The following is a 16083-nucleotide window of genomic DNA, read 5'->3' as shown; positions in this document are numbered from 1 at the left end:
GCAGTAAAAAGATTTTATAAATTAGGTGGTAGATAAAAGATTAGCTACTATAGTGGTGGGGGGTTCGTGGACCAGCCTATTAGAAGGGCACGGTAAACTCCTTTATAGTCTCACCTCGGTCGTAGAAGTGCGTAGGGTATCTCCTGAGGTGGGCTTTTTGAGCGCACTTCACGTGGACCACCGCGTGAGAGTGAGACTCAGCCAACGCTAAGGAACGACTATATTGTCAAAATAAAAACAAGTTTTATGATTATATAAAATTTTTCATAGCCTTGGCGGACTCGGTTGGATACCCCTGATCCAAGTGTCCCCAAGTACAGGATTTGGCATGAGCCAAGTTTTGAGAAATTTACGAGTCATATTGATTATTTGGTTAAAATGAATATTCGTGTTGTGAAATATTTGCTGAAATGAATTATTTTTAATTATCTCCCTTTACTCGCCTTTAGATTATTTAGATGGTTTTTGTTTACTCACTGGGATTATGTAATCATAATCTCACCCCTCTTCCTATCCATTTTTCAGGCTCAAGACAGTTTGTTGATAGTTGAGTAAGACGAGAATTAATCTCAGAGTTGCATCCTAGAAAGTAAAGGTTCATAGCCCTACACCCTCTTGGTCAGTTGGGGGCGCACGTGTCAATGTAAAAGAAATTTTATACTTCAGTTATCTGATTTAAAGTATGTATGAACATATTTATCTTTTACACCATGTTTTTGGCGGGTTTTGGTATTTTTGAAGAAAAATGACGAAAATGCCCCTATGAGCCAAAAAATAATATTTTATTGTTTTGATTTGAAAAAGACTTATGATTTCTTGAAATGCAAGATTTAATAACTGTCGCTTACCGGGGAGATGTGAAAGCTGATGCTAAGTCTGTGGGGTTTCAATCGGCATTCGGGGTAATGAGTGCCTATCGAGATGTTGCGACGGTTGTCACGGGCCCGATGGGAGTTTCGAGTCGTGACAAGCTTAAACCATCGCCTAATCATTTAAGGTATGCCTTTTTGGGAAATTCTTCTACACTACCATTAATTAATTCTTCTGTCACGACCTGGTACTCTCCTCGAGCCCGTGACAACCGTCGCGATGTCCCGATAGACATTCATTACCCTTAATGCCAACCGAAACCTCGCAAGGCTTAATATAAGTTTTCGCACCTCCCCTGTGAGCAATAATTACTAAAAATCATATTTTAAAAGATTATAAGCTATTTTCAAATCAAAACAATAATAAAAATATTTTCTGTCTCACAAGGGCATTTTGGTCATTTTTCTAAAAAATTTTGAAACCTACTGAAAATATAATATATAAGGGAAAATGTACATTTCATAACTAAAAACAAGTTTTTATGTCTAAAACATTCATTTAGGATGAAATTGTAGCTAATAGAATAAAATAAAAATATTAAATTAAATATTCTATTTTCTTATAAAACAATATTTATAGAACTCTACGTAAATAATTTTTGTAGCATAAAAGCAAAATAAATCCATACATACAGTAACACATATAACCAGAGTATGTAATTTAATTTACAATGACATGTAGGCCCCCGAGTGACCAAAGGTAACAAAGGCTGTGGACCTACAATTTTTGAGGAGGCAAGTCTAATAATAACCCTCGACATAATCAGCTATTTACAGACTGTCCTAATCCTAGAATGAGTGGAAATGAGGGTGGTGAGTTTATATAAACTCAGTGAGTAAACAAACATCATCTAAAATATCTAAAGTCGAGTAAATGGAGGCAACTTAAAATAGTTCATCGTACTATGATTCATAACATTTCAAACTCATTTCAACTAAATAAAATAATTTCATTTCACTCAAATAATCAACATGGCTTATCAATTTCTTAAGAATTTAGCTCGTGCCAAAACTCATTCTCGGGGATACCTTGGTCTGGGCATCCAACCGAGTCCGCCAAGGTTATTAAAGAAAAGTTCATGTACGCATAAAACACATTTTTACGTTTAAAAGTATAGTTATTCCTTGGCGTTGGCTAAGTTCACCCTCACGTGGTGGTTTAGCGTGTAATGAACTATAAAGCTTTACCTTAGGAGATACTCTCCGCGCCTCTCGTACCAAGGTAAAATATAACCGAGTTTACCATGCCCCTCTCTAATATATTAGTCCACGGAAACCCGTCACTGTAGTGACTAATCAATATCCCACCAAAACAATAAAAGTTTTGACAGCATGACATGACAATTATATTACTACCTAGCTTGTTAAGGCAAAACAAATAGTTCATACAATTTCAACACAATTTCAAATTCAGCCATTCATGCCAATATCACCATAAGTCATTCAATTCAAACCATAAATTTACAACACAAACAAATAGTCTCCAATTACTCAATTTCTAAAATCATCATTCAATTTCAAAATGATTTATAAACTCATTTCATTTAATCACATTTTACTTATAAAACATAAGGATTTACCATTTAAACTCATTTTTCTATAAAATCACTAAAACGAATAAAAACTACTTTAGATAATTAAGATGATAGTAATGTTACTCACAATATCGGGAGTCGAAGTACTCTTAGTTCTGATCTTTCTGTACAATCTCCTTACCCTTATTGAAAGTTTCACCACCTAAACATAATGCACAACAAGCAATTTACTATATTTGTACTAAACCGTTATAAAACTAATTTAGGCTCTATATGAATGCATGAAATGGGATGCGAAATGTTCGGATTATTATCTAAATATGGTGTTCTACGTAGCTTCAATTATGTATTGAAATAAAATGGTATTGGCCTAATTCGATCTATACACCGGTTAATTGGCCAATACATCCAATTCAACTCCAATTAACTTGATTCCACTTCCAACACTCCAAGTCATCAATTACAAGTTAAATAATATGTAATATCACAAAAATCCATCATCAATATCTTCCTTGTAAAATTTGGCCATTGAAGGTTTAGTGTAGAACATGTAATTTTCATGCTTGATTTTTACACCTTACATCATAAAACAACTAAAAACACCTAAATAGCATGAAATTCATCAAAGTCCATTATCCAATTTCTCTCTTGAAAATTTCAGCCAAGGAGTGTGGGTGAAGGGCATGAAATTTCTTGCTTGTTTTTCATGCTAAACATCACCAAACAACTAAAAACACTAAGATACCTTGAAATCTAACCAAATAAATCATCAAATCTTCTCTCCTTAAATTCGGTCAGCCATGAATCCTTCATGAGATCTTGAATTTTAACCATGGTAATTGAAAAAGAATGCATAAGAAAGGTAGCTCACAAGCTAGAATTAAGAAATTTTACCTTTACTTGCTTAATTCCTTGAAATCCAATGAATTTTCTCTTGATTTTCTTCTCTAGGGTTTATTCTATGCTTTTTCCCTTTTGTTCTTGCCTTGGCCGGCCAAGAGAAATGAGATGGGAGAGTTTTAGTTGTGTTTATAAAGAAAAAATAATAATATTAAAGTTTGACACTTGTCACCATGTGATTGGTCCATGCATAAAACTTAATAATTAAGCATTTCTTCTCCACCACATAAAATCCCTCAATTATCCAAAGTATAAAATGAATTTCATGGGTTTGACAAGTGTCATGGTGGTGTAAAATTCTAAAATTTCTAATTACGTCTTTGTGGACACGTGAAATGACCTTTTTGCCCTTACGTTCGAAAAATTATCGAAATTAAAATTTTTCACTTCTCAAGCTCAAATTATGTTCCAAATAGTCAAACTTGATCAAAATTTCATCCACCACCCCAAATTTGCCCTCGGGTGAAAAAATGACCATTTTACCCTTACGTTATGAAAATTTCAATTTAACTCCAAATCAATCTCCGAACTCCGAATCACCATATTAAGTCATTCTAAGCTTCAATAACTCTCAATTGCATCTTAAAATCTTTATTTGAACTAGTTCGAGGCTTAAATAAACTTAGTTGTACCATTAGGTACATTATTGACTTTTGATGATTTTTTCGAGGTATTCAAGTATGCAAGCATGTTGTCAAATACATGAATGACATGGCAAGTATATTATAGGGATGGGCTTGACATCTTCTTCTCTTTCTAATGAACAGGAAAAAAAATTCCTTCAAGTTTTAACAGACTACATAAAAGCAATTGGGTGGACCATTGCAGACATTAAAGGAATTAGTCCATCAATTTGCATGCACAAAATTCTTTTAGAAGAAAATCACAAAGCAACCATTAAGCATCAACGAAGGTTGAATGCGATCATGAAAGAGGTAGTAAAGAAAAAAAATTATCAAGTGGCTTAATGCAAGTATTATCTATCTTATTTCTGATAGTTCATGGGTAAATCCAGTCCAATGTGTCCCTAAAAAAGGAGGTATAACTATGGTAATGAAAATAATGAGGTCATTCCCACTAAAACTGTAACTAGATGGAGAGTCTGTATGGACTATAGAAAATTAAACAAAACCACTAGAAAAAATCACTTTCCACTACCTTTTATTGATCAAATGCTTGATAGATTAGCACGTAAGGATTTTTATTGCTTTTTGGATGGTTATTCTGGTTATAATCAAATTGCCATTGCTCCTAACGACCAAGAAAAAACCACATTTACTTGTCTTTATGGAACTTTTGCTTTCGTAGAATGCCTTTTGGACTTTGTAAAGCTCCAGTTACTTTTTAGAGATGTATAATGGTAATTTTTTCTGATATGGTTGAAAAGGTTTTAGAAGTATTTATGAATGATTTTTCAAATTTTGGGGATAATTTTGGGGGATAATTTTGATGATTGTCTATTTAATCTTGCTAGAGTACTTAAGCGATGTGAGGAAACTAATTTAGTTTTAAATTGGGAAAAATGTCACTTTATGGTGCAAGAAGGCATAGTCTTAGGCCATCGAGTCTCTAATAAAGGTTTGGAAGTAAATGAAGCAAAAATTGAATCATTGAAAAACTTCCACCTCCCGCCTCTGTTAAAGGCATTCGTAGTTTTTTATGACATGCTGGATTTTATAGGAGATTCATTAAAGATTTTTCTAAAATTTTTAAACCACTGTGTAATTTGTTAGAAAAGGATACTCCTTTTAATTTTAATGATGCTTGCCATGATGCTTTTGTTGAATTGAAAAAGAGATTAATTTTTACTCTGATTATCACTGTTTCTGATTGGAATCTTCCTTTTGAACTAATATGTGATGCTAATGATTATGCAGTTGGTGCAATTTTGGGCCAACAAAAAAGGAAAATTTTGCATCCTATTTATTATGCTAACAGAACATTGAACGAGGCTCAAGCAAATTATACCACAACCGAAAAGGAGTTGCTTGCTATTGTTTTCGCTTTCGATAAATTTCACTCCTATCTTGTTAGTAATAAAGTTATTGTTTACACAAACCATGCAGCTATTAAATATCTGATTGAGAAAAAAGATGCAAAACCACACTTGATAAGATGGGTACTTTTGCTTCAAGAATACGACTTGGAAATCCGAGATAGAAAAGGTATAGAAAATCAAGTTGCAGATTATTTATCGAGATTGGAGAATAATGAGCACACTGGGAATTCAACAGTGATCAATGAAACTTTTCCTGATAAGCCATTGTTTCATATAGAGAAGCAGAAAAATTTGCCATGGTATGCTGATGTTGTGAATTATCTAGTGAGTAAACTCTTCCCTCATGAATTTAATTCTCAATAAAAGAAGAAATTCTTGCATGATGTCAAATACTGCATGTGGGATGAGCCTTTTCTTTACAAGCATTGTGGAGATCAAATCATTAGAAAATGTGTTCCTAAAGAAGAATTTGAAAATATTCTTCATCATTGCCATTCATCTGATTATGAAGGACATTACGGAGGAAAATGAACTACTGCAAAGGTTCTATAATCAGGTTTCTACTAGCCTTCTCTTTTCGAGGATGCTCATAATTTTGTTCAAAGATGTGATAAATGTCAAAGAATGGGCAATATATCTACGAGACATGAAATGCCTTTAAACAAGATCTTGGAAGTTGAAATTTTTTATGTGTGGGGAATTGATTTTATGGGTTCATTCATTCCATCCTTCAATAATGAATACATCTTGGTTGAAGTTGATTATGTCTCTAAATGGGTTGAAGCTGTTGCATTGCCAAGAAATGACTCTAAGGTAGTGATAAACTTTCTGCAAAAAAACATCTTCACACGTTTTGGTACACCTAGAGCCATAATTAGTGATGAAAGGACTCACTTCTGCAACAAAAATTTTGACGCAATCCTAGCCAAATATGGAGTCAAGCACAAAATAGCCATTACTTATCATCCTCAAACGAGTGGCCAAGCTAAAGTTTCAAATCGGGAAATTAAAAGAATTTTGGAGAAAATTGTTTGTCCTTCCAGAAAAGATTGGTCGAAAAAGTTGGATGATGCTTTGTGGGCATACAGAATTGCATATAAAACTCCAATTGGGATGTCTCCTTATAGATTGGTGTTTGGCAAAGCGTGTCATCTTTCAGTCCAGCTTGAACACAAGGCATATTGGGCAATTAAAAAGCTTAATTTTGATCTTCAAGCAGCCGGAGAAAAGCATCTTTTACAACTCAATGAGATGGATGAATTTCGTCAAGAAGCTTATGAAAGTGTAAGAATCTACAAAGAGAATACAAAACGATGGCATAACTAGAAAATCATGAACAGAAGTTTTGAGCCTAGCCAACATGTTCTCCTATGCAATTCTCGTTTGAAATTATTTCTTGAAAAATTGAAATCTCTTTAGTTTGGACCTTTTATTATGATGAAAGTATATCCTCATCAAGCAGTAAAGGTAGTTGATGATAAATCAACTTTCAAAGTAAATGGGTAACGATTAAAGCACTATTAGGGTGGTGATTTCAATCGTCAAAGGCCCTCAATCATGCTTATCACGCAATTTGACTCTTTTTTATTTTTTTTACTTATTTTTATTTATTCCATTATTTAATTATTAATATTTTCTTTTTTTTGTGGGAACATGTAATGTCCTCCCCAAATGGAGGGGGTAAGCCGCGGCTTCCCCAAATGGAGGCTGCAGCCGAGCAAAAATGTCACAGTCCAATTTTCAGGCTATGACCGACTCATGCGCCCAATGGGGATAGCCCACTAAGCCCAAGCAAGCCTTTTTATGCAATTTCGATCATGATTCCCAGCCATCATTTCTAAAACTACATATTGTAATTCTCAACTATAAATATTTCAGTAACATTTTATAGCAACCCAATATTCACATTTTTATTATGTTAAAATAATGTCACCCGTTTGCCAACCTATAATGGCATCAGTAATCAAATATACATATTTGATTTTTAACATGAATCTTAATGGTCTACATTACTTATACGTATATACAAGCATAAGACTCTTGACCATCAGCGGAGTGAGCTTGGGTGAAGGTACAACTATTGAGATGCCATAGTACCTACCAAAAAGGCGAGCATACGTGGACACTCAATCTAGGCCCCAACTGCCTCTGAATCTGAAAACATGAAGTTTAAAAGAGTGAGTATAAAACTCAGTGAGTAAACATAAGAAGGGAACAATCAACCGATACGGAAAGATTTTGAAAACATGATGCACTTTTGTTAAAAATAATGCAATTTGGTTCAATTTCTTGTAAAACCCCATAATTCAACCTTTAATTATTAAATCCCTTAGTGTTGAAAGATCCATGATAAACCATGAAGTTGAAAAGAATGAAAGTTTCAGCAAATGTCCAAGCAAGACAAGCAAAACAAAGGGTTTCTCACTGCAGTGAAAGGACATTCTTGGTTTGCATATGTTTCAATTTTTCAAGCATATCTTCCACTACAGAAGTCCAATTGACATGATTTTTGGTCATTAGAAAGCGAAGAGGCTGGGCTACAACTTTGATGTTTACCACTTTGCCTAGTTCTGATCAAAAGGTAGTCAAAATCTTTGTCAAAGTGAAAGCACTGCACCATAATTTTGGAACCACCTAAGAGTTTCTCGCTATAGCGAAATTCAGAGCATGGATTAAGGATGCCTACCCAAGAGTTTCTTGCTGCAGTAAAAATGAATCTTACTGCAACGAGAAATAGAGCAATTTAGTTGAAGGGGTCTTGTTACATCAAAAAGCCATTTTCTTGCTGAAATGAAAAGCAATTTGGGAGCAATTAAAAATACCAACATACAACACATTCACAAATATTTTCATAAAATTTCTATAACATATATATACATAGATCATCATGCATACCATCCCGCCACACTTAGCTCATGTGCACTCCTTACTCGCACATAGCCGAGTCATCATCGGCTCATGTGCACTCTCACCCCACACATAGCTGGGTCATCATCAGCTCATGTGCACTCCCACACCGCACATAGATGGGTCATTATTATCACACAAAAAGAGCATCCAAAGCATAATATACATATCAATATAATGTGATAACGCATGAACTATTCAATTGCACATTTCACAAGATAGAAACATTTCATCAAGGGCTTGTTCCCCAAGTATATTTTTTTTAAAGCAAACACAAATGAAACTTTCAAATGATTTATTTAAACATGTAGACACTTCCCAAAACATTTTGAAATGCAAGTTCACTCACCTTACAATAACGGGATATTGCATCGCTATTTGTTCGGAGGCATATCTAGCTATTCCTACTTGTCGGTCACTTGTTATTGGCCTCGACACACCACATCAGTACGCTACCTTTACTGTTGCACTTCCTAGCAATAATCCCAATTCAATATCTTTAGTGTACATCATTTATATTTCCCTTTTTCATTCACTCATGAATCCTTATTCAACTTAACTTATCTTGACACAATTTTTACCAAAGTTGCTTTTATCCCTTGCTTGCGTAATTCTTTAAATTATGATTACGGACAACTTGTTTATGACTCTAACACATATATTAATCTTTTCTAAGGATATTTATCAAGTTCAACCATTCTTTCCACAACAACCACAATACCCATTTTCTCAAGATTCCTCAACTACACTTAAAAATCATTTGTCTTTACCTTTATGGTTGCTTGACCCGTACTTGCACTCCAATATTCCTTCAAAACATTAATCATCAAGCTGCCAAAATGATTCACACATTATTTCTCCAAAGATTTAACCAACCATGAGCTTAAAACACAAAAATCCTTACCTTAGCTTGCTTGAATTACAAAACCAAGCTTTTCTTCCTTTCTTTCTTTTTCTTTCTTCTTCTCTTAGGGTTGAAATGTGCTGAAAATTGGGGTTAGAAACTGGAGGTTTAGTGCCCAAGAAGTTTGGAGAAGAAAGAAGTAAGAAAAGAAAGGAAATGAACAGAAACAAGGGAAATCACATGAAAAAAATTTGATTTTCATGAACTTGAAATGAAAATGGCATTGGAAGCTTCAAGAAGAAGAAGAAAATATCTTGCTAGAGGAGATAAGGACGGTCATGGCTGATAAATATGACAGTCAAAGATTCCTTTGGAAGCTTTTACCAAACTTTACATAAAATTATCGTTTTACCCTCTAAGTTTCTTCCCTTTTTAATTTAGTCTTCCCAACACTCTTTTAACTCCAATTTCCTTCTGTTATCTTCTTTTACACATTTACAAACAAAATATAAAGCTTGTACTCCAACACGGCATCTCCATAATATTTAAAATATATTTTTTTCCCACGTTATTTTATTTAATAACGTGTGGGCCCCACTAGCTTCATTTTTCTTTGAAATTTTCTCCTTCTTCCTCTCCCCCACCTAGATTAACCATATACTCCTTCATCAAAAATTTTGACACTGAATAAAATGTTAATATTTTAATATTATTTATTAATAAAATATTATTTTACTCCAAAATTTTCCACTTGTCTCCTTGGTATCCAAAATACCTTATTATGCCTTAATTCGCTTCCAAATCACTTTTTATCTCACAAATTCTTCCTTGATAAAAATATTATTATTTTTTTATTATTCCCTTGCGTGCAAAATATTTTATCTTGAAATACTCTTTTCACCTTTCCTCACCTTTAAACATTATAATTAACCTCATTTGGCATCCAATAAGCTTCATTAGCCACCATGTCAAAGTACGGGGTATTATAGAAAACCCCAACGCGAGCCACAACGCCCTCTAAGCAAAGTCGCGGCCTCGTGGTTCTTACCAACGAGCGTCGCAGTGCCAACTAAAGGTAGGTCGCGGCCCCGTTCTTGGGCTACCAACTTTGGGTAGCTAGAAAAAAAATTGATTATACAAAAATTAAAGAAAAAATTTGGGGAGTAGGGTAAGCCGCTGCTTCCCCAAGGGGAGGTCGTGGCCTAGCAAAACCCCAATGCAGGCCACAGCACCTTTTAAGTGAGGTCGCAGCCTCGCAGTGTTTACCAACAGGGCCATGGTGCCCACTGAAGGTAGGCCCCGACCTGTATTTTGGCAGCTCACAAAAAAAAAGAAAAAAAAAGGACAACCCATTAACCACACTAATCACCCTCACCTCCCATAAAACGCCCCCCTCACCCTTCCAGCTCACCTAGCCTTCCCCTTTAATATAAATTTTTGCACTTTCACTATTCTCTTCTCAACCATTCTTCCCCATCTCTTCTCTACTCTTCCCCTTGCCATTATTTCCCTTTCATATTTCTATCTCCGTACCAATTACTCACACCCATCATATCCTTCCACACTGATTTTCAGCACCCATGCACTAAATATCAAGTAAGTTTCAATATTTCTTTTAGTTATTTTTTTCTTTATTTTCTTTCTTATCTATTTCCTTTTTCTTTTCTTCTTCTATTTTTAATATTGTTTACTTACTTAACATTACTTATTTGTTGGAAATTTTTGATGACTATTAAGGATTCTTGAGACATTGTGCTTAATTATTTTATAGGTATGGTAGATTGTTTAAATCTGTGCTTTAAATTTCAAACATAAGTTGAAATCGAGGAATATGGGTAAGTTTCTTGATTTTAAATTCTTTTTATATGCCTAATAGTATGGAAATATTTTAATTGTAGAATTTTTACTTGATACTATGGGCATTATTTTATGATGAGTGGACATATGAGCTACTATTGTTGACGGTCTATTGTGTTTTGTTGGTACTTTTCTTTTCTTTTGGTTGAGAATTAATTGTAGGATATTTGAGAATGGCACCCAAACGATCAGGACAAATTCCAGTGGTTTGTTTGATCATACTATATTTGTGTCAACTGATGCTGTGGCTAGACACGCAAGTTCTCTTGCAAACAAAATTGCAATACCCGAACGAGGATTGAATCAAGGTTTCATTACACACCTTAACCTTCAACCAATGATTGATGGTTGCCACTGGCAAAAATTTTGTGCGAGGTAAACTAGTTCCATTCTCGAGCTACACCATCAATGAATTTTATGAAACTCCTGATATTGCGAATGATGGATATGATCAATATTTGGCTGAGCATGAAAATTAGGATGATATCATTACTATACTCTATGAGGAGGGTGCTCAATGGTGATTTTGCAATAATGCACCAGTTTCATTCAAGAGGACTGTGATGAAACCAACTTTTAAGATATGGTTATATTTTATGGCTTCCAAATTACTTCCTACCACACATACTAGTGATGTCACAAAAGATCGAGTCATCCTCATTTATTCAATCATGACTCGACGCACATTTGATATTGGCCGCGTAATTTACAAAGCCATGACTCACACTGCACAATCAAAGCGTGAACACTTGTGATTTCCTTCTCTGATTACAGCTTTCTACGCACAAGCTAGTGTACATTGGAATGCTAGTGAGGAGTTGTTGCACCCTAAACTTCCAATTGATCTTAATCTCATCCTTAAACAATCTCAAACTTCTACTGAAGGTAGTTTCTCTTCTACACATCATCCTCTACCCCCTCGCCCAAGACACCAATGATTGTCAATGGCCTAGAGAATTGAGAACCTTAAGCACCTAGTTGAGAATCTTGGGCAATATTTTGAGCAACACATGACTTATCAAACCCAATGCAATCAACATATGGACCACATGTTTCAAGCTTATGGTGCTTTTATGGGAATGGACATGTCTACTCTTCCACTGGCACCTAATCCTCCTAAGGGTGCTAATGAGGCAAAGGACAACGAAGACAATGATGCAGAGGATAATGGTGATGAAGAGGCAGATTAAAGCTTCTCTAGATTCATTCAACCATCAAGGGAGTATTCTTTACCTTTCCTTTCTTTTTTTCTAACATTGAGAACAATGTTTAATTTAAGTTTAGGGGGGTGAAGTTATTTTTTTGGTAATGAATATTCTGTGGAAGTTTTAGGTTTAAATTTTGTTTGCATGTTTATCTAGATTTATAAATCATTTAGGATTAATTAGTAAAGGAATTTATTTCTTGTTTGAATTTTAGGAATCTAGAGTAAAGTTATGCCAATTTTTTCGATAATTTCTCTATCCAATGATGATAACTAGTTGTCTTGAAATTTTAGCCTTTGGTGAATAAGGTTTTTGTTTGGATTCATGCTAAATTTTTTTTAAGTATTATTGTTAGGATGTGATTTTCACAATTTTGAGCACTATATCTTTTCCTTTGAATTATTCTAAATATCTAGAAAAGGTTTATATTGATGTAAATTTTAGATTATGTCATGAATTCTAGAATTTGCTTGATTTTCTCTTAAAGCAAAATCCTAAGGAATACATAGTTAGAGAGATGATTTAGGCCATCTTTGGAGCATTTGAGCCTAAAAAGCTTATCTTGTTAAATTTTTATCCCTAGTATACCCCTTTTAAGCCTAATTTCCGTTTTCTTTGTTTAACTACATAATAATTGACCTTAGCCTTAAAATTAATTTTCCCATTTTGCAACCTTCACTCCTAAGCATGTACATTGTTTTAGGAAATATAAATTGAGCTAAAAGTTGAAAAAGGTGGAAAGGAGATGTTGATGTGAAAAAAAAAGTTCAAAATATGAAACCCTACTACCTACAATATAAGAAGAATAAGTTTGGGGATGTGAAATTATGAAAAGAAAAAAAGTGTGTTGAATGAAAGAAAAGTTCAAATGTGGAAGAAAAGATGTACTAGGAGAAGGAAAATAGAGCTCTATATATGGGTCCTAGAATAATTTTGTGCTTAGGGTGATTTGAGCCACATTAATATCCTTTATTATACTTTGACCCTAGCCATAGACTACAAGCTTTATAAAGACCTATTAATCCTTAGCTTTGTATCAGTCTACATTAGTCAAGAAAGAGATAAAAAGTAAACCTATGGAAATCTAGTACTAATTTGAAATTTGTGTTAGCATAAAATCATCCGGATGCCATGATATTCTTGGTAAAAGATTTCACACACACACACGAAAATCCATTCGAGAATGTGCTTGCATTAGAATTGAAACATGAATTTGAATGAGGCCTATATTTTTCCTTCGGTTAATGATTGATAGACATACTTTTGAGAAAATTATAAGAAATCATTGAGTTGGTGTACTTTATCTCTAGTAGTAGTAGTAATAATAGTAGTAGTAGTAATAGTGGTAGTAGTAGTAGTAGTAGTAGTAGTAACTATATTTATTTTAGTTTTCTTTAACTGAATTTGATTTTCGTAAGTTAGTTCTTTTTCTATTTTTTGCTCAAGGACTAGCAAAATATTAAGTTTGGGGGTGTAATAAATCTATGATATAGAGTTATTTGAGCTTAATTTTGATAGTAATTTAGTTTAGTTCTTATAGTGATGTATAAAAATTAGTAGATTTTATTTAATTATTTTAAATTAGTTATTTTAGGTGAGTCAATCTAATCTTAGTTAATTTCATGCTTAATTTGGTGTTAGTGTGGTTAAGATAGGTTGCTATTGATTTATTTATGCTTTTGTAGGTGTTTGATGAAAGAAGAATTTTAATGGAAGAATGAGAGCAATTTCAAGATGCAAACTTCTAATGCATATATTTCGGTATTTTAGCCATAACTTTCTCCACAGAGCTTCAAATGAAGAAATTATTTAACCATTGGAAAGATAAGAGAAAAAGCTACAACTTTCATGTTTATCACTTAACCCAGTTCTGCTTGGAAGGTGGTTAAAAATCATATCGAAGTTGATATACTATAGCAATCCTAGAGCAATTATGATTTCTGTTAATTAATAGGGCAAGGCTACGACTCACATAGTTTGGTGAGCAAATTCTAGCTGAAATTGACTTCTTTCTCCACCCAACTTGGCCTAGCTTCAAAGCCTATAAAAATAATGTTTCAAAGACTTAAAAAGAGAATAAACACTAGATTGACATCTGAAAGTCAAGCCATAGAGTCATTGAAGGAATTTGAAGGATTCAAGGAGATTTGGAGATCAAGAATACAATCCTTGGTTTTTTTTATCTTTTTGTTATTCTTTTATTCTCTTGGTTTTAATGTTTAAATTTTATTTGATGATAATGTGTGCCTAGATGGGGAACAAAATTGTTAATCTAAGATTATGATTGAACTCAATATGTAGTCTGAATTATTTATCTCTCTTTTACTTATGTTTGATAGTTTTAAGTTGTTTATTTTATTCCGCTCTTAATGCTTCTAGTTGACTGGCCACCAATTAGATTGAATTGGAAACCTAAGCTAAACCTTGACGAACAAGATTTAGGTAAACCTTGAATAGAATAGCGTATGATTGAATACACTTAGTTGATTAGGTGATTTGATTTGCATATAGGGTAGACATACACCTATAAGCCATACGTAGCCAAAATAAGAGCACAAACTTAATGAATCTTTCTTCAATATAATTTGCATAGACATATGGTAAATTAATTGGGAAAGGTATTTTTATAAGAAACTTGACAGAGACTTGTAAATAATTTAGAACTCGAGGTCAGCAACTTAATCCATTAAACTAAGTTAAGAGAGAGAGACAATATTCAAATGAAGTATTGAGAGATATCATGATCTTAGGTCTATTAATCACTAGAAGTAAAATTTACTGATATATTAGTTTATTAATTTAAATTTTTCTTTTTAATTTTAATTGTTTAGATAAAATTAAAGTGTGTTAATTTTAATAGTATTCAATTCTCTGTGTGATCGACACTCTACTCATCTCTATACTATCTTTGCGATGTGTGCACTTGCTTAAGTAGAAAATTGTACAACAACATTGGTATTAGATACATAGGCTATGGGCTTTAGTGCTAGTGGGAGATTGTTAGTATGAGCCTTACAAGCCAATCTGTGGTTGTATAGGAATTGCAATTTTGAGATATTCATGTATGACATTTTGTTATTCATAATAACATTGAGGTAGTTCTTTATCCACAAGTTTATGATTTAATTACTTTTTTTGCTTATGTAGATAAGGCCCATGGAACTATATATGCCTTGCAAAGAAATTGTATTAGGATACAATTATGAGATCCTTATGCATCAAAGCATTGTTCTTAAAAGTTCTTGATCATTGTATTATTGAGATAAGAGATCAATAATGCTTAAAGATTGGCACATGTTATGTTCCTTACTTGTAAAGCAAGCAACCGATTTCATAGGTTGAAGTATAGAGATACTTGGAACTAGCATGTGGGTGCTTGTCATGGGAAAGTGAGTTCACCGAACATGACTAGCCATGAAAAGTGCATTTGGTACCTCACTCAAGTGTCTATGCAATACTTCTCATATGTTAGTTGTGTAACTACTCCCTAGACTTGAGATACCGGGTTGTCTTGTATGTAGAGTACTATGCTTTGATTTCATCCTTACGGGTGCCTAATCAAGGATGCCAAAATAGAATGTTTTTGGATATATTATGAAGCATATGAAGGCAAATTAGTGGTCAAGATGGGAATCATCACCCCAAGTGATTTAAGGAAAAATATCTGATTAGTTCTTGGTTGACATTAGCTTAATCAAATCATTGGCCAAGATGATTAAGAGATAATAAAATGAGTTTCATAAGTCTTCATAAAGCTAATGATCTAACTGTGAGAACAAATATGGAGGTCAAGAAGAGTAGGCAATATAAAGGCAAATAAGTATGGAGGCCAAAATAGGATGTTTTTGGATATAGTATGAAGCATATGAAGGTAAATGAGTGGTCAATAAGAGTAGGCAATATGAAGGCAAATGAGTATGGAGGCCAAAATAGGATGTTTTTGGATATAGTATGAAGCATATGAAGG

The 16083-nt window shown here is 33.7% G+C and overlaps 2 long non-coding RNA genes across 2 annotated transcripts; both read right to left on the bottom strand.

Moving 5' to 3' along the window:
• On the bottom strand, window positions 2128-3339 carry LOC108662064. Its single transcript, XR_001927842.1, has 3 exons — window positions 3299-3339; window positions 2532-2606; window positions 2128-2161 (listed from the first exon to the last, which is right to left on the bottom strand). It is a non-coding gene; the product is annotated as an uncharacterized LOC108662064 (long non-coding RNA).
• On the bottom strand, window positions 7850-9141 carry LOC108662130. The gene is made up of 4 exons (XR_001927913.1): window positions 9115-9141; window positions 8981-9041; window positions 8560-8683; window positions 7850-8024 (listed from the first exon to the last, which is right to left on the bottom strand). It is a non-coding gene; the product is annotated as an uncharacterized LOC108662130 (long non-coding RNA).

This window comes from Theobroma cacao, chromosome 5 (genome assembly GCF_000208745.1).
Source record: "Theobroma cacao cultivar B97-61/B2 chromosome 5, Criollo_cocoa_genome_V2, whole genome shotgun sequence".
Lineage (NCBI taxonomy): Eukaryota > Viridiplantae > Streptophyta > Magnoliopsida > Malvales > Malvaceae > Theobroma > Theobroma cacao.
Note: the sequence above shows the minus strand (reverse complement) of the source record. Positions and strands in the feature narration are given on the sequence as shown.